Source organism: Siphateles boraxobius, unplaced genomic scaffold (assembly GCF_051911475.1).
Source record: "Siphateles boraxobius isolate OS27281-9 unplaced genomic scaffold, OSU_SipBor_1 8, whole genome shotgun sequence".
Lineage (NCBI taxonomy): Eukaryota > Metazoa > Chordata > Actinopteri > Cypriniformes > Leuciscidae > Siphateles > Siphateles boraxobius.
The window spans coordinates 29181274-29199340 of NW_027509208.1; the positions used below are offsets into that span (position 1 = coordinate 29181274).

The following is an 18067-nucleotide window of genomic DNA, read 5'->3' on the forward strand; positions in this document are numbered from 1 at the left end:
CAACCACAAGAGAGATGGGAGCCGGGTTAACAGAAATGATCTTTTATTTAGCCAAGAACTTAGGAATTTAAACTGGTACTTAGGTTCCTCCCGGGCTGTGGTATGAACAAACCGGGCTTTGTTCCACACATCTGTTACAATGCTAGGCCACTTTAAAAGGGGAAGACAGAACTGAAGAAAGGCAACATCATTAAAGAAGATTTTGCAAGTCTAACTCTGTCTTCTTACTCTTCAGCTGGTTTCTCTCTTGGCCAACGTGTGCTTCAGCACCTCATACTGAAGAATTCTGTCCTTCAAACCATCTAACCTTGAGTGTAGCAGAGTTCTCAATTTTATGGTGACCTCCATTAGGCCATCATTGCCTACAGCTGTGGGTGGTTCCAGGTTTGGAGTGTGAGTAGGTGGAAATGTTCATGATTGATTTCTTTTCCTAGCCGTGAGCTTCTCCATTGGTCCTGGGCTCCTCTTTCCAATATTGGACTGCCACAAAGCATTCCAGAAAAGCTTCTAAAACAATCCACTTTCTCAAAAGGCACAAATGTCAAACGACGCTCAGATCATATCCCTTTCTTCAACTTCGACAACAGCAACACAGAAACTTCATCAACGACACAGAGCTGACGTCCAACGAAAAAGTCAAAAACCTACCAACAATTGCTAACTTATGCACTTCAGAAACTTGACATTGATTGCATTCTTAGAAAACTTGCAATGGCTGACCTTGAATTGGGCACGTATCCAAAGCACTCTTTACTCTAAAACCCACTTTTTGCAACTGCTGTCATAGACAACACACAGTTCCGCATTTCAACAAAGTTTGCTGCATAGGACCTACAGATGCAAAAACAAAACAATTACAAAATGAGACTTAAATACCAAACACCACTCAGAACATACTCCTTTCTTCAATATTGCAAAAAGCAATAAAGAACGCTCATCAACGACACAGAGCTCACAACCAAAGTCACTGCTCTGCGCCCAATTCATGTTCAGAAAGGAGCATCATGACTCTTCATCGTGGGCTGGGAGACAAGCACTTTCGAAACACATTTCCATGCAAAGAACTATAGAAATGATCCCTGAAAATATAGTCTTATCGGTTTATAGAAACTCAATTGGTGTTCCATTCTGCTGCGCTTCTCCTCTAAAATGGTTTTGCGTAGTTGAATTTTGTAGGCGCTAAAGTTTACGTGACATTTTAGCGCACACATCGGAGCCAAAAGTAGAAAGGACTTCCACAATATCTTTGAAGCCGACTGTTAAGATAAGTGGAATACAAACAACAATCCATAATGTCATACTTTTTTGCAGCATAGCTACCCGTTTCATGCTTTGTAGTTCATTCGTTGAAGCTAAATTTAGAAAATCTTTTAATAGAAGTCACACACACATTAACAATTATTTATGTAGACATTTCAGAAACCTGACGTAATTTGAGCACTTAGAAAACATGCTATGACTGACATCGAAATGTGAAATGAACCCGTGTCAGGCCCGTTTTTTCAATAACACCTGATTTTCATATCTGCTGTCTTATCCGAGATGCAATACCACATCGCTGGAAACATTTCAAGTTTTTGCAGTGATATTGTATTGTATCTTGGATGAGACAACGTATGCTTTATACAAAGGATAATGTGATTCGGGCCCCAAGACGAGGAGAGGTTTAAACTGCCGCAAAACACAACCACAAGAGAGATGGGAGCCGGGTTAACAGAAATGATCTTTTATTTAGCCAAGAACTTAGGAATTTAAACTGGTACTTAGGTTCCTCCCGGGCTGTGGTATGAACAAACCGGGCTTTGTTCCACACATCTGTTACAACGCTAGGCCACTTTAAAAGGGGAAGACAGAACTGAAGAAAGGCAACATCATTAAAGAAGATTTTGCAAGTCTAACTCTGTCTTCTTACTCTTCAGCTGGTTTCTCTCTTGGCCAACGTGTGCTTCAGCACCTCATACTGAAGAATTCTGTCCTTCAAACCATCTAACCTTGAGTGTAGCAGAGTTCTCAATTTTATGGTGACCTCCATTAGGCCATCATTGCCTACAGCTGTGGGTGGTTCCAAGTTTGGAGTGTGAGTAGGTGGAAATGTCCATGATTGATGTCTTTTCCTAGCCGTGAGCTTCTCCATTGGTCCTGGCCTCCTCTTTCCAATATTGGACTGCAGCAAAGCGTTCCAGAAAAGCTTCTAAAACAATCCACTTTCTCAAAAGGCATAAATGTCAAACAGCGCTCAGATCATACCCATTTCTTCAACATCGACAACAGCAACACAGAAACTTCATCAACGACACAGAGCTGACGTCCAACGAAAAAGTCAAAAACCTACCAACAATTGCTAACTTAAAGCATTTCAGAAACTTGACATTGATTGCATTCTTAAAAAACTTGCAATGGCTGACCTTGAATTGGGCACGTATCCAAAGCACTCTTTACTCTAAAACCCACTTTTTGCAACTGCTGTCATAGACAACACACAGTTCCGCATTTCAACAAAGTTTGCTGCATAGGACCTACAGATGCAAAAACAAAACAATTACAAAATGAGACTTAAATACCAAACACCACTCAGAACATACTCCTTTCTTCAAAATTGCAAAAAGCAATAAAGAACGCTCATCAATGACACAGAGCTCACAACCAAAGTCACTGCTCTGTGCCCAATTCATGCTCAGAAAGGAGCATCATGACTCTTCATCGTGGGTTGGGAGACAAGCACTTTCAAAACACATTTCCAAGCAAAGAACTATAGAAATGATCCCTGAAAATATAGTCTTGTTGGTTTATAGAAACTCAATTGGCATTCCATTCTGCTGCGCTTCTCCTCTAAAATGGTTTTGCGTAGTTGAATTTTGTAGGCGCTAAAGTTTATGTGACATTTTAGCGCACACATCGGAGCCAAAAGCAGAAAGGACTTCCGAAATCTCTTTGAAGACGACTGTTAAGATATGTGGAATACAAACAACAATCCATAATGTCATACTTTTTTGCAGCATAGCTACCCGTTTCATGCTTTGTAGTTCATTCGTTGAAGCTAAATTTAGAAAATCTTTTAATAGAAGTCACACACACATTAACAATTATTTATGTAGACATTTCAGAAACCTGACGTCATTTGAGCACTTAGAAAACATGCTATGACTGACATCGAAATGTGAAATGAACCCGTGTCAGGCCCGTTTTTTCAATAACATCTGATTTTCATATCTGCTGTCTTATCCGAGATGCAATACCACATCGCTGGAAACATTTCAAGTTTTTGCAGTGATATTGTATTGTATCTTGGATGAGACAACGTTTGCTTTATACAAAGGATGCTGTGACACGGGCCCCAAGACGAGGAGAGGTTTAAGCTGCAACAAAACACAACCACAAGAGAGACGGGAGCCGGGTTAACAGAAATGATCTTTTATTTAACCAAGAACTTAGGAATTTAAACTGGTACTTAGGTTCCTCCCGGGCTGCGGTATCAACAAACCGGGCTTTGTTCCACACATCTGTTACAATGCTAGGCCACTTTAAAAGGGGAAGACAGAACTGAAGAAAGGCAACATCATTAAAGAAGATTTTGCAAGTCTAACTCTGTCTTCTTACTCTTCAGCTGGTTTCTCTCTTGGCCAACGTGTACTTCAGCACCTCTGAAGGATTCTGTCCTTCGAACCATCTAACCTTGAGTGTAGCAGAGTTCTCAATTTTATGGTGACCTCCATTAGGCCATCATTGCCTACAGCTGTGGGTGGTTCCAGGTTTGGAGTGTGAGTAGGTGGAAATGTTCATGATTGATTTCTTTTCCTAGCCGTGAGCTTCTCCATTGGTCCTGGGCTCCTCTTTCCAATATTGGACTGCCACAAAGCATTCCAGAAAAGCTTCTAAAACAATCCACTTTCTCAAAAGGCACAAATGTCAAACGACGCTCAGATCATATCCCTTTCTTCAACTTCGACAACAGCAACACAGAAACTTCATCAACGACACAGAGCTGACGTCCAACGAAAAAGTCAAAAACCTACCAACAATTGCTAACTTATGCACTTCAGAAACTTGACATTGATTGCATTCTTAGAAAACTTGCAATGGCTGACCTTGAATTGGGCACGTATCCAAAGCACTCTTTACTCTAAAACCCACTTTTTGCAACTGCTGTCATAGACAACACACAGTTCCGCATTTCAACAAAGTTTGCTGCATAGGACCTACAGATGCAAAAACAAAACAATTACAAAATGAGACTTAAATACCAAACACCACTCAGAACATACTCCTTTCTTCAATATTGCAAAAAGCAATAAAGAACGCTCATCAACGACACAGAGCTCACAACCAAAGTCACTGCTCTGCGCCCAATTCATGTTCAGAAAGGAGCATCATGACTCTTCATCGTGGGCTGGGAGACAAGCACTTTCGAAACACATTTCCATGCAAAGAACTATAGAAATGATCCCTGAAAATATAGTCTTATCGGTTTATAGAAACTCAATTGGTGTTCCATTCTGCTGCGCTTCTCCTCTAAAATGGTTTTGCGTAGTTGAATTTTGTAGGCGCTAAAGTTTACGTGACATTTTAGCGCACACATCGGAGCCAAAAGTAGAAAGGACTTCCACAATATCTTTGAAGCCGACTGTTAAGATAAGTGGAATACAAACAACAATCCATAATGTCATACTTTTTTGCAGCATAGCTACCCGTTTCATGCTTTGTAGTTCATTCGTTGAAGCTAAATTTAGAAAATCTTTTAATAGAAGTCACACACACATTAACAATTATTTATGTAGACATTTCAGAAACCTGACGTAATTTGAGCACTTAGAAAACATGCTATGACTGACATCGAAATGTGAAATGAACCCGTGTCAGGCCCGTTTTTTCAATAACACCTGATTTTCATATCTGCTGTCTTATCCGAGATGCAATACCACATCGCTGGAAACATTTCAAGTTTTTGCAGTGATATTGTATTGTATCTTGGATGAGACAACGTATGCTTTATACAAAGGATAATGTGATTCGGGCCCCAAGACGAGGAGAGGTTTAAACTGCCGCAAAACACAACCACAAGAGAGATGGGAGCCGGGTTAACAGAAATGATCTTTTATTTAGCCAAGAACTTAGGAATTTAAACTGGTACTTAGGTTCCTCCCGGGCTGTGGTATGAACAAACCGGGCTTTGTTCCACACATCTGTTACAACGCTAGGCCACTTTAAAAGGGGAAGACAGAACTGAAGAAAGGCAACATCATTAAAGAAGATTTTGCAAGTCTAACTCTGTCTTCTTACTCTTCAGCTGGTTTCTCTCTTGGCCAACGTGTGCTTCAGCACCTCATACTGAAGAATTCTGTCCTTCAAACCATCTAACCTTGAGTGTAGCAGAGTTCTCAATTTTATGGTGACCTCCATTAGGCCATCATTGCCTACAGCTGTGGGTGGTTCCAAGTTTGGAGTGTGAGTAGGTGGAAATGTCCATGATTGATGTCTTTTCCTAGCCGTGAGCTTCTCCATTGGTCCTGGCCTCCTCTTTCCAATATTGGACTGCAGCAAAGCGTTCCAGAAAAGCTTCTAAAACAATCCACTTTCTCAAAAGGCATAAATGTCAAACAGCGCTCAGATCATACCCATTTCTTCAACATCGACAACAGCAACACAGAAACTTCATCAACGACACAGAGCTGACGTCCAACGAAAAAGTCAAAAACCTACCAACAATTGCTAACTTAAAGCATTTCAGAAACTTGACATTGATTGCATTCTTAAAAAACTTGCAATGGCTGACCTTGAATTGGGCACGTATCCAAAGCACTCTTTACTCTAAAACCCACTTTTTGCAACTGCTGTCATAGACAACACACAGTTCCGCATTTCAACAAAGTTTGCTGCATAGGACCTACAGATGCAAAAACAAAACAATTACAAAATGAGACTTAAATACCAAACACCACTCAGAACATACTCCTTTCTTCAAAATTGCAAAAAGCAATAAAGAACGCTCATCAATGACACAGAGCTCACAACCAAAGTCACTGCTCTGTGCCCAATTCATGCTCAGAAAGGAGCATCATGACTCTTCATCGTGGGTTGGGAGACAAGCACTTTCAAAACACATTTCCAAGCAAAGAACTATAGAAATGATCCCTGAAAATATAGTCTTGTTGGTTTATAGAAACTCAATTGGCATTCCATTCTGCTGCGCTTCTCCTCTAAAATGGTTTTGCGTAGTTGAATTTTGTAGGCGCTAAAGTTTATGTGACATTTTAGCGCACACATCGGAGCCAAAAGCAGAAAGGACTTCCGAAATCTCTTTGAAGACGACTGTTAAGATATGTGGAATACAAACAACAATCCATAATGTCATACTTTTTTGCAGCATAGCTACCCGTTTCATGCTTTGTAGTTCATTCGTTGAAGCTAAATTTAGAAAATCTTTTAATAGAAGTCACACACACATTAACAATTATTTATGTAGACATTTCAGAAACCTGACGTCATTTGAGCACTTAGAAAACATGCTATGACTGACATCGAAATGTGAAATGAACCCGTGTCAGGCCCGTTTTTTCAATAACATCTGATTTTCATATCTGCTGTCTTATCCGAGATGCAATACCACATCGCTGGAAACATTTCAAGTTTTTGCAGTGATATTGTATTGTATCTTGGATGAGACAACGTTTGCTTTATACAAAGGATGCTGTGACACGGGCCCCAAGACGAGGAGAGGTTTAAGCTGCAACAAAACACAACCACAAGAGAGACGGGAGCCGGGTTAACAGAAATGATCTTTTATTTAACCAAGAACTTAGGAATTTAAACTGGTACTTAGGTTCCTCCCGGGCTGCGGTATCAACAAACCGGGCTTTGTTCCACACATCTGTTACAATGCTAGGCCACTTTAAAAGGGGAAGACAGAACTGAAGAAAGGCAACATCATTAAAGAAGATTTTGCAAGTCTAACTCTGTCTTCTTACTCTTCAGCTGGTTTCTCTCTTGGCCAACGTGTACTTCAGCACCTCTGAAGGATTCTGTCCTTCGAACCATCTAACCTTGAGTGTAGCAGAGTTCTCAATTTTATGGTGACCTCCATTAGGCCATCATTGCCTACAGCTGTGGGTGGTTCCATGTTTGGAGTGTGAGTAGGTGGAAATTTTCATGATTGATGTCTTTTCCTAGCCGTGAGCTGCTCCATTGGTCTGGGCTCCTCTTTCCAATATTGGATTGCCAGAAAGCGTTCCAGAAAAGCTTCTAAAACAATCCACTTTCTCAAAAGGCACAAATGTCAAACAACGCTCAGATCATACCCCTTTCTTGAACATCGACAACAGCAACACAGAAACTTCTTCAACTGCAGAGAGCTGACGTCCAACGAAAAAGTCACAAACCTACCAACAATTGCTAACTTAGGCATTTCAGAAACTTGACATTGATAGTATTTAAAGAAAATTTGCAAAGGCTGACCTCGAACTGGGCACATATCCAAAGCACTCTTTACTCTAAAATCCACCTTTTGCAACCTCTGTCTTAGACAACACACAGTTCCACATTTCAATAACATTTGCTGCATATGACCTACAGATGCAAAAACAAAACAATTCCAAAATGAGACTTAAATACCAAACACCACTCAGAACATACTCCTTTCTTCCATATTGCGAAAAGCAATACAGAACGCTCATCAACGACACAGAGCTCACAACCAAAGTCACTGCTCTGTGCCCAATTCATGCTCAGAAAGGAGCATCATGACTCTTCATCGTGGGTTGGGAAACAAGCACTTTCAAAACACATTTCCAAGCAAAGAACTATAGAAATGATCCCTGAAAATATAGTCTTAAGGGTTTATAGAAACTCAATCGCCATTCCATTCTGCTGCGCTTCTCCTCTAAAATGGTTTTGCGTAGTTTAATTTTGTAGGCGCTAAAGTTTACGTGACATTTTAGCGCACACATCGGAGCCAAAAGCAGAAAGGACTTCCACAATCTCTTTGAAGCCATATTGTTAAGATATGTGGAATACAAACAACAATCCATAATGTCATACTTTTTTGCAGCATAGCTACCCGTTTCATGCTTTGTAATTCATTCGTTGAAGCCAAATTTAGAAAATCTTTTAACACTAGAACTACCGGAATTCCATAACTACTAGAACGACCATTGCGGTCATTCTGACCGCTCATACTTTGACGTTCATATTGCCGTACTAAACGTCATTTTCGTCATGCCACAACTACATTTGAACCTTCTCTTTAAGTTTTCCGTTTGTGGCAGGATGGGTTAGCACCCCTCCCACTTGTTTTAGGTTTGACCAATGGCCAGGGTTCCGGTGCGTATAAGAGCATGAGCTACTAGTTCCTTGGCATGCGTCATTATCCGGGGTCGTGACATCATCTATGCGCCCTGCTGCTTTCTGCTGGGTTCAGCGTAACATGCTGCTCGTAAAATTTGCCAAAGCTGTTTATCCACTGTCGGTGCTGTTGGCGGGTCTATGGGCTTGGTTGGAGGGTTGAATGTGGACATTTGAGACAGTGTACGATTTATCGGTGCTTCATGCCAACGAGCATGTCGGAGACATTCGCCTCCATCCATCACATAGTCTGGGGATGGTGATTTTGGGACAGCGTGCTTGGTTGCATGCGACAAGGATGATACCTACTTTCTGTATGAGTATTATCTGCCCTGTGTTTCGCTATACGACTTTGTTTGTGCTGTGCCTCATCAACTGCTGTTCTGTTTGGGTTCTGTTTTGTGTGTGTTGTTTTGTTGCGAGTGAGTCGTCTCGAGTGCCCGTTCAAGTGAACCGTTCAGGTGAACCATTTCAAGTGAACCGTCCTAAGCGGGCCATTCAAGTGAGCCATTTCAAGTGAATCGTTCTAAGTGAGCCAATCAATGAGCCATTTCAAGTGAACGGTTTTCAGCGAGGGATGACTCTGTATTTGTGATATGTTTTGAGTTTGTTTCTTTTTTTTGGTTTATTTCTTTAACTAGTCGAGACCGAGTATTTTTGAAAATTATTGTATTAGTGAATTTATATTTTTTTTTTTGTGGTTGAATTGTATTGCTGAATTTATGTGATTTGTTGTTATTTTTTTGTATAACACTGCTCTTTAATGTCCTTTTTTTCTGTTGTTTGTTGGAAGGGCCTGGGCATCCAGGGGCAGATGAGGGGGCAATTAGGTGGTAGGGTCCTCACTGTGTGTCGTGGTCTTTTCTGACCTGAGTCGTGGAGTGTGTGCTGTGCTGGTGTGTGTGCACTGAATAGAGTATTCTTCATAGATGTGATACCTCGAGACTGCCCTTGGGTATGCCCAGGTTTCCCTGTCTCCCACTCTAGAACCTAGTGAATTGAAGAGAGTGATTGCTGGACAACGCCTTTTATAGAAAAATAACTGTCTTTTAACAATTAATAAAATATATATGTTTTCAATCACCTATGTCTCTGACTCCAACTGTGGTTAGGATCTGTGCGTGCCTTAGCTTAGATGTCATATTAAATTCTTGGGGCGAAATTCCCCAAGTGGCGTAGTCGGAAATGATAAACTGAATTGAGCGTGGGTATAAATTGTTGTTACGCCCAATGTCGTATAGAATAGAGCTGCCGCTCCCGCACCACCCTGCCAAATTTTGGCGTGTAGTCGGCAGGATTATCACCGGATTGGGTCAGAGATAATAGGTTTTTGTTGTGTTTGTATTGTCTTTATGTTTTTTTTAATATTTTTTTGGAAACAGAACAGCAGCTTGGTGTAAGGAACAGGTGGCGCCTCTCCGGGGTGGTAAGTTTACTTAATTGTCATCCGAAATGGAGGAAGAATTACAGGAGTGGCGGGAGTTAGTAGCCCAGTTAAAGGCTGATAAGGTTAGGATGCAGCAGCTACAGGTGCCTGGGGCTGGTACTTCGACTGTTCCACCTGTAGGGCCCCAATCTTCTGGTGCTAGTGCATCGGAATGATTGGTTTTTGTGCCTCGAGAGCGTCGATGCCCAAAATTTAGCGGTAAATCCGGTATGAGTATCGATGTATGGGTCGAAGAGACGCGGGCTTGCAAGAGGCACGACATATGGGGATCACTGAACAAGCTTTCATTGTATTTGACCACCTGCAGGGGGAGGCCCGAGAGGAGATTCGATATCGTCCTGAGGCAGGGGACTGGTTATAGGTCCTCGCGTGTTTCTCGTGTAGCCGTTATGGCAGAGGACTGGTAATAGGTTCTCGTGTGTTTCTCGTGCAGCCGTTATGGCAGAGGACTGGTAATAGGTTCTCATGTGTTTCTCGTGTAGCCGTTATGGCAGAGGACTAGTAATAGGTTCTCGTGTGTTTCTTGTATAGCCATCATGGCAGAGGACTGGTAATAGGTTCTCGTGTGTTTCTTGTATAGCCATCATGGCAGAGGACTGGTAATAGGTTCTTGTGTGTTTCTCGTATAGCCGTTATGGCAGAGGACTGGTAATAGGTTCTCGTGTGTTTCTTGTATAGCCATCATGGCAGAGGACTGGTAACAGATTCTCATGTGTTTCTCGTGTAGCCGTCATGGCAGGGGACCCGTGGCGAGGAAATCTGCGGTGCCTTCTAGCTCCCAGGGTAGTAGGATTGTCGCCCTCGGCGAATAGGCCGAGTTGGAGCTGGTCGGCATCCAAACGTGCACCATCCTCCCCGGACTGTAGGAGAGATGGGAAGTAGGTTCGCAGTCGGCTCTGAGTTAACCACTGTGTGATATCTTGTTTAGGCCTTGGTCATGAGTGATGTTGGTGGCTCCGGCTTGAGTCCATCGTCGGGGCGCCGATACAAAAAGGGAGGGGAAGATTGTGGCAGGATGGGTTAGCACCCCTCCCACTTGTTTTAGGTTTGACCAATAGCCAGGGTTCCGGTGCGTATAAGAGCATGAGGTACCAGTTCCTTGGCATGCGTCATTATCCGGGGTCGTGATGTCATCTATGTGCCCTGCTGCTTTCTGCTGGGTTCAGCGTAACGTGTTGCTCGTAAAATTTGCCGAAGCTGTTTATCCACTGGCGGTGCTGTTGGCGGGTCTATGGGCTTGGTTGGAGGGTTGAATGTGGACATTTGAGACAGTGTACGATTTATCGGTGCTTCATGCCAACGAGCATGTCGGAGACATTCGCCTCCATCTATCGCATAGTCTGGGGATGGTGATTCTGGGACAGCGTGCTTAGTTGCATGCGACAAAGACGATACCTACCTTCTGAATGAGTATTATCTGCCCTGTGTTTTGCTATACGACTTTGTTTGCGCTGTGCCTCATCAACTGCTGTTCTGTTTGGGTTTTGTTTTGTGTGTGTTGTTTTGTTGCGAGTGAGTCGTCTCGAGTGGCCGATCAAGTGAACCATTCAGGTGAACCATTTCAAGTGAACCGTCCTAAGCGGGCCATTCAAGTGAGCCATTTCAAGTGAATCGTTCTAAGTGAGCCAATCAATGAGCCATTTCAAGTGAACGGTTTTCAGCGAGGGATGACTCTGTATTTGTGATATGTTTTGAGTTTGTTTCTTTTTTTTGGTTTATTTCTTTAACTAGTCGAGACCGAGTATTTTTGAAAATTATTGTATCAGTGAATTTTTATATATTTTTTTGGGGTTGAATTGTATTGCTGAATTTATGTGATTTTTTGTTATTTTTTTGTATAACACTGCTCTTTAATGTCCTTTTTTTCTGTTGTTTGTTGGCAGGGCATGGGCATCCGGGGGCAGATGAGGGGGCAATTAGGTGGTAGGGTCCTCACTGTGTGTCGTGGTCTTTTCTGACCTGAGTCGTGGAGTGTGTGCTGTGCTGGTGTGTGTGCACTGAATAGAATATTCTTCATAGATGTGATACCTCGAGACTGCCCTAGGGTATGCCCAGGTTTCCCTGTCGCCCACTCTAGAACCTAGTGAATTGAAGAGAGTGATTGCTGGTCAACGCCTTTTATAGGAAAAGAACTGTCTTTTAACAATTAATAAAATATATATGTTTTCAATCACCTATGTCTCTGACTCCAACTGTGGTTAGGATCCGTGCGTGCCTTAGCTTAGATGTCATATTAAATTCTTGGGGCGAAATTCCCCAAGTGGCGTAGTCGGAAATAATAAACTGAATTGAGCGTGGGTATAAATTGTTGTTACGCCCAATGTCATATAGAACAGAGCTGCCGCTCCCACACCACTCTGCAACACGATGAAACATTTAATTCCTGTCATCATGTTATGACGTCATCGCAATTAAAACCGCTTAAAACAAACACGAAAGAAAGATTGTCCCGACACGTGCTGCCTCTCTATGTGAGGAATGTTTTGCGTCAAAAAAAGTTTTTTTCACCGCACTTACCACATGAGTAGACATGCAAAAATTTAGGAAACGTCAAAGCTGTTTAGTACAGCCCTGTTTGTAAATAAGTTCAATAATCAATAATAAATCTAAAAATAAATGGATTTACAATGTTACGATTGGTAATAATAAAGATCAGGACACAACATTTAAATTCAAATGAATGTGAACATTTAATTTCCAGCCTAATTGATAAATATTTTCTTATTTTCTTAGTACAATAAAAACAAATCTTATGATACAATAACTTATAACATATATACAATAACAAAAACACTACCTACATTTGAAAACACTGTAAAAAACTTTCATGGACAGTATGCAGCACAATACAGTACACAAAAACAGGTTAAGAAAAAATGAACATTAGCTAAAAAAGAAAACTGCTTTAGAACTATTAGTTTCAGTAAAAAAAAAAAAAAAAAAAAACTTAACGAACAAAATCAGGTTGAAAAGTTTTCCCCAAAGCTCATTTGAACGGCGCAAACACCCCGCATCATTCACTGACGCTTATGCACAGTCCACACAGGTAAACACCGCCTTTCGTGTGCAGCTCCCACACACCACTTTACGACATTTGGCACATGTCTCTTTGGTTTTATTTTGTTTGCAGTACCTCCTTACTTGGCACTGACGCCTTTTCTCCATCTGCTGCTGCTCCTGCCCGGGTCCTGGCTCTCGCACTACCAGTTGTGAGGTTTTTGATCCCATGTGGTCGGAGCGAAGTTCGCTCGCCAGTCGCATGATGAAGTCCCTCCGTGAAACTTGCTCATTTGTGCACTACTTGAACAATATGTGTGCGTTGATTGCAGCCAGGTCGAGGATGTTGTAGAAAACAGATACTGGTCATCTACGGGAGGGAGCTTTTACTGAATATTTTCTAGCCATTTGATCTACAATGTCTACTCCTACCTTGGTCTTGTTGTAGTATGTTACCGTCTCTGGCTTTCTTTTCTGGCCACTTGTGATGCCAACAGCTGTGTGGACAGTGCTGAGGATGCAAACATTCTTTTTTTTTTTCCCTGATACACGGTTAGTGTTGCATCGCCACTTTTCAGCACCTCTGTGCTGAACAGCGGCATTTGCGCCTTTATGCACGGGGGGAGCTCTCGTCTGCTCTTGTTTACCGTGCCAACCAAGCTGGTTTTCTTGGCCTGAAGTGCCTTTGCCAATTCATAAGAAGTAAAAAATTGTCGGTGGTGACGTTTCTTCCCTTCCCCAGGTATGGCTCGACCATTTTCAGCACCACACTGTCTGCAAGTCGTTGACCTGGCCTCCTCGTCTCGTCTTTGCCCAGATAAGGCGCACCGTTTACCATATATTTGGTGTCGACATCGGCAGCAAGCCAGAATTTGATTCCGAATTTGTCCGGTTTGTTTGCAATATACTGTATGAAACTGCACCTTGATTTTGTAGGGAATAGCTGCTCATCCACAGTGATGTCGGCACCAGGCTTGTAGCAGGCGATGCCGTTTTGGACAAATTTATCCCAAACATCACTCATAAGGGCAAACTTGTTGTCTCGCAGGCGTGTGCGTCGGGTTTCCCTTCTGTCGAAACGAAGGATTTGCATTATTTCCTGAAACCTGTTTCAGGACATGGTCTCCTTGAAAAAAGCGCAGCCCCACTTGGCTGACCAAAAAGTCGCCAGATCCATTCCTTTTTCACCTTGCGCACCACAAAACTAAATTAAACTAATGAAGGCTTTTAGCTCTTCAACTGTCATGTCCCATAGGTTGTCCTCCTTGACTCGATGGGCCTCAGCCACAGTGCAGTCCCTGATGTGTTTCAGCATGCCATCATCCACCAAACACAAAAAGGCTGTAAGGGCATCTTCAATATTGCGCTTGGCGTGCGCTGTGGGGCCTGCCGCTTCTGTTATTACATTTTGGCATTGTCGCCTTCCTCTGTCTTCACCCAACTTTACATAGGTCCACACTGTGCCGTCTTTCGCCGTTTCATGCCTTTGGGCTGAAAATGGGTTTATTGGGCCAGGTTCGTCATCTTGTGGCGGACTGCATTGTCTTGGCACAGAAGGCACATTTGATGGATCAGGATTTTGCACTATTGCCAAAAAAAAAAAAGATAAAGAAAAAAAAAAGAACAGAACAGACTAATTATTTTTTAGTTCATGAAATCATAATCTTGATAGGACTAATTAGCCCATATGATTTCTAATAGCTTGACAAATAATAATAGCAATAGAATAATAATAATGAAAAGGTGTGTGTGCTGGTGGAGGTGTGTGCCTGACGTAAAAATGTGAATGACTGGATCGGTCATCAGGAAAGTTTCGTGTTTGCGTTGGTAACAGTGGTGGGTGTGTGAGGGGAAAATGAATATGATAACCGATCCGATCGGTAAAGCTATAGCCTACATTAGGTAGTTAGAGATGGATAACTTTACTTTGAAGTTACGTTACAACGATTATTGAGCTAGTCTGCCTCGCAAAGTATAAAAAGATAGCGAAGAGAAATATACCTGGAATATTATCCGATGGAACAAGGTCAGTTCCAGGATCAGAGATGTCCAGCCGGCTCTTTTTTCGACGGAGAATGAATTCATTATCTGAATCCCTCTCAGCGCTGGATGAACTGTCCAGGGACCAAGAGACGAGCCCGTTCTCATCCTTTGGCGGCATATGTGACGCCATATGACAAAACGGCGAAATACTACGCACATGGCACCCTTTAGCGTGAATATAACACGCGAACCCAAGGCGTCATAAAGTTGACTGGCATCCTTTAGCGTGAATATGAGACGCAGACCCTACCCCACACCTAAACCTACCCATCACAGTGCGTGTTATATTGACGATAAAGGGTGCCATGTGCGTAGTATTTCGCCGTTTTGTCATATGGCGTCACATATGCCGCCAAAGGATGAGAATGCGTTGAAGAGACATCGCTGTCCCTATCTGTATCTGCTCCTCCATCCGACTCCTCATCGTCAAGCATTTTAAGCATGGCTTAAACCTCTGTGGCTGTCATTGTTCTTTTTGATGACATTTTGTTAGCTCAATTGTATAATATTTATTAGCGTCGGAATAGCGTGAACAAAAAAAGCCAAATCGTTGCTATGCAACGGGGACACTCATTACAGAGGCGGGAAATGTAGCGGAAGTTTTATGATATCTAATGCGTGCGGTCAAAGTGACCGCCATGGCCATTCTAGGTAGAAATACTCAGAACTGTTTTGTGTTTTCTGATTTTAATAAAATAACAGTGTCAGAATAAAATATACATATATATAGGAAAAGTCAGAGTCATACAGCCACATGTATTTTATTTTAACAAAGTTATTACACTGTACAATTCAAAAACGGTCAAAATGACCGCCTTGGTAGTTCTAGTGTTAATATAAGTCACACACACATTAACAATTCTTTATGTATTACAATTCTTCTGGGCTCCTCTTTCCAATATTGGACTGCCACAAAGCGTTCCAGAAAAGCTTCTAAAACAATCCACTTTCTCAAAAGGCACAAATGTCAAACAACGCTCAGATCATACCCCTTTCTTCAACATCGACAACAGCAACACAGAAACTTCATCAACGACACAGAGCTGACGTCCAACAAAAAAGTCAAAAACCTACCAACAATTGCTAACTTAGGCATTTCAGAAACTTGACGTTGATTGCATTCTTAAAAAACTTGCAATGTCTGACCTCGAACTGGGGACATATCCAATGCTCTCTTTACTCTAAAACCCACTTTTTGCAACTGCTGTCTTAGACAAAGTTTGCTGCATAGGACATACAGATGCAAAAACAAAACAATACCAAAATGAGACTTAAATACCAAACACCACTCAGAACATACTCCTTTCTTCAAAATTGCAAAAAGCAATACAGAACACTCATCAACGACAGAGCTCACAACCAAAGCCACTGCTCTGCTCTGCTCTGCTCTGCGCCCAATTCATGCTCAGAAAGGAGCATCATGACTCTTCATCGTGGTTTGGGAGACAAGCACTTTCGAAACACATTTCCAAGCAAAGAACTATAGAAATGATCCCTGAAAATATAGTCTTAACAGTTTATAGAAACTCAATCGGCATTCCATTCTGCTGCGCTTCTCCTCTAAAATGGTTTTGCGTAGTTGAATTTTGTAGGCGCTAAAGTTTACGTGACATTTTAGCGGACACATCGAGGCCAAAAGCAGAAAGGACTTCCACAATCTCTTTGAAGCCTACTGTTAGGATATGTGGAATACAAACAACAATCCATTATGTCTTACTTTTTTGCAGCATACCTACCCGTTTCATGCTTTGTAGTTCATTCGTTGAAGCCAAATTTAGAAAATCTTTTAATAGAAGTCACACACACATTAAAAATTCTTTATGTAGACATTTCAGAAACCTGACATCATTTGAGCACTTAGAAAACATGCTATGGCTGACATCGAAATGTGAAATGAACCCGTGTCAGGCCCGTTTTTTCAATAACAACTGATTTTCATATCTGCTGTCTTATCCGAGATGCAATACCACATCGCTGGAAACATTTCAAGTTTTTGCAGTGATCTGGTATTGTATCTTGGATGAGACAACGTTTGCTTTATACAAAGGACGCTGTGACACGGGCCCCAAGACGAGGAGAGGTTTAAGCTGCCACAAAACACAACCACAAGAGAGACTGGAGCCGGGTTAACATAAATGATATTTTATTTAGCCAAGAACTTAGGAATTTAAACTGGTACTTAGGTTCCTCCCGGGCTGTGGTATCAACAAACCGTGCTTTGTTCCACATATCTGTTACAACGCTAGGCCACCTTAAAAGGTGAAGACAGAACTGAAGAAAGGCAACATCATTAAAAAAGATTTTGCAAGTCTAACTCTGTCTTCTTACTCGTCAGCCAATTTCTCTCTTGGCCAACATGTGCTTCTTCAGCACCTCATACTGAAGGATTCTGTCCTTCAAACCATCTAACCTTGAGTGTAGCAGAGTTCTCAATTTTATGGTGACCTCCATTAGGCCATCATTGCCTACAGCTGTGGGTGGTTCCAAGTTTGGAGTGCGAGTAGGTGGAAATGTTCATGATTGATTTCTTTTCCTAGCCGTGAGCTTCTCCATTGGTCCTGGGCTCCTCTTTCCAATTTTGAACTGCCACAAAGCGTTCCAGAAAAGCTTCTAAAACAATCCACTTTCTCAAAAGGCACAAATGTCAAACAACGCTCAGATCATACCCCTTTCTTCAACATCGACAACAGCAACACAGAAACTTCATCAACGACACAGAGATGACGTCCAACGAAAAAGTCAAAAACTTACCAACAATTTCTAACTTAGGCATTTCAGAAACTTGACGTTGATTTTATTCTTAAAAAACTTGCGATGGCTGACCTCGAACTGGGGACATATCCAAAGCTCTCTTTACTCTAAAACCCACTTTTTGCAACTGCTGTCTTAGACAACACACAGTTCTGCATTTCAACAAAGTTTGCTGCATACACTCTCAGAAAAAAAGGTACGAAAGCTGTCACTGGGGCTGTACCTTTTCAAAAGGTACACTTTAGTACCTAAAGGGTGCATATTGGTACCTTAATGGTACATATTAGCACCTGAAATCAGAGGTGGGTAATCCAGGGGTCAGAAAGTAAAAGTCCTGCCATAGTTTATTCCACCCATGAACTCAGTCAGCTGATTTCACTAATTAGTTATATCTCCTGTCTGAATTAGCAAATCCAGGTCAAGTGATTGGAACAAAATACTAAGGAGGACTTTTACTTTCTGAACCTGGACTTTACACCTCTGCATAGCAATGCC

At 41.9% G+C, this 18067-nt stretch overlaps 5 non-coding genes and 1 pseudogene across 5 annotated transcripts; all 6 read right to left on the reverse strand.

Annotated features, from left to right (window-relative positions):
* Positions 1-881: 881 nt before the first annotated feature.
* On the reverse strand, positions 882-1095 carry LOC143729941 (small nucleolar RNA U3). Its single transcript, XR_013200190.1, has one exon. It is a non-coding gene; the product is annotated as a small nucleolar RNA U3 (small nucleolar RNA).
* A 1471-nt stretch (positions 1096-2566) lies between these two features.
* LOC143730387 (small nucleolar RNA U3) lies at positions 2567-2780 on the reverse strand. The gene has a single exon (XR_013200588.1). It is a non-coding gene; the product is annotated as a small nucleolar RNA U3 (small nucleolar RNA).
* A 1466-nt stretch (positions 2781-4246) lies between these two features.
* On the reverse strand, positions 4247-4460 carry LOC143729942 (small nucleolar RNA U3). The gene has a single exon (XR_013200191.1). It is a non-coding gene; the product is annotated as a small nucleolar RNA U3 (small nucleolar RNA).
* A 1471-nt stretch (positions 4461-5931) lies between these two features.
* Positions 5932-6145, reverse strand: LOC143729823 (small nucleolar RNA U3). The gene has a single exon (XR_013200085.1). It is a non-coding gene; the product is annotated as a small nucleolar RNA U3 (small nucleolar RNA).
* Positions 6146-7610: 1465 nt separating this feature from the next.
* LOC143730180 (small nucleolar RNA U3) lies at positions 7611-7824 on the reverse strand. The gene has a single exon (XR_013200401.1). It is a non-coding gene; the product is annotated as a small nucleolar RNA U3 (small nucleolar RNA).
* An 8281-nt stretch (positions 7825-16105) lies between these two features.
* On the reverse strand, positions 16106-16332 carry LOC143729946 (small nucleolar RNA U3; annotated as a pseudogene).
* Positions 16333-18067: the final 1735 nt, after the last annotated feature.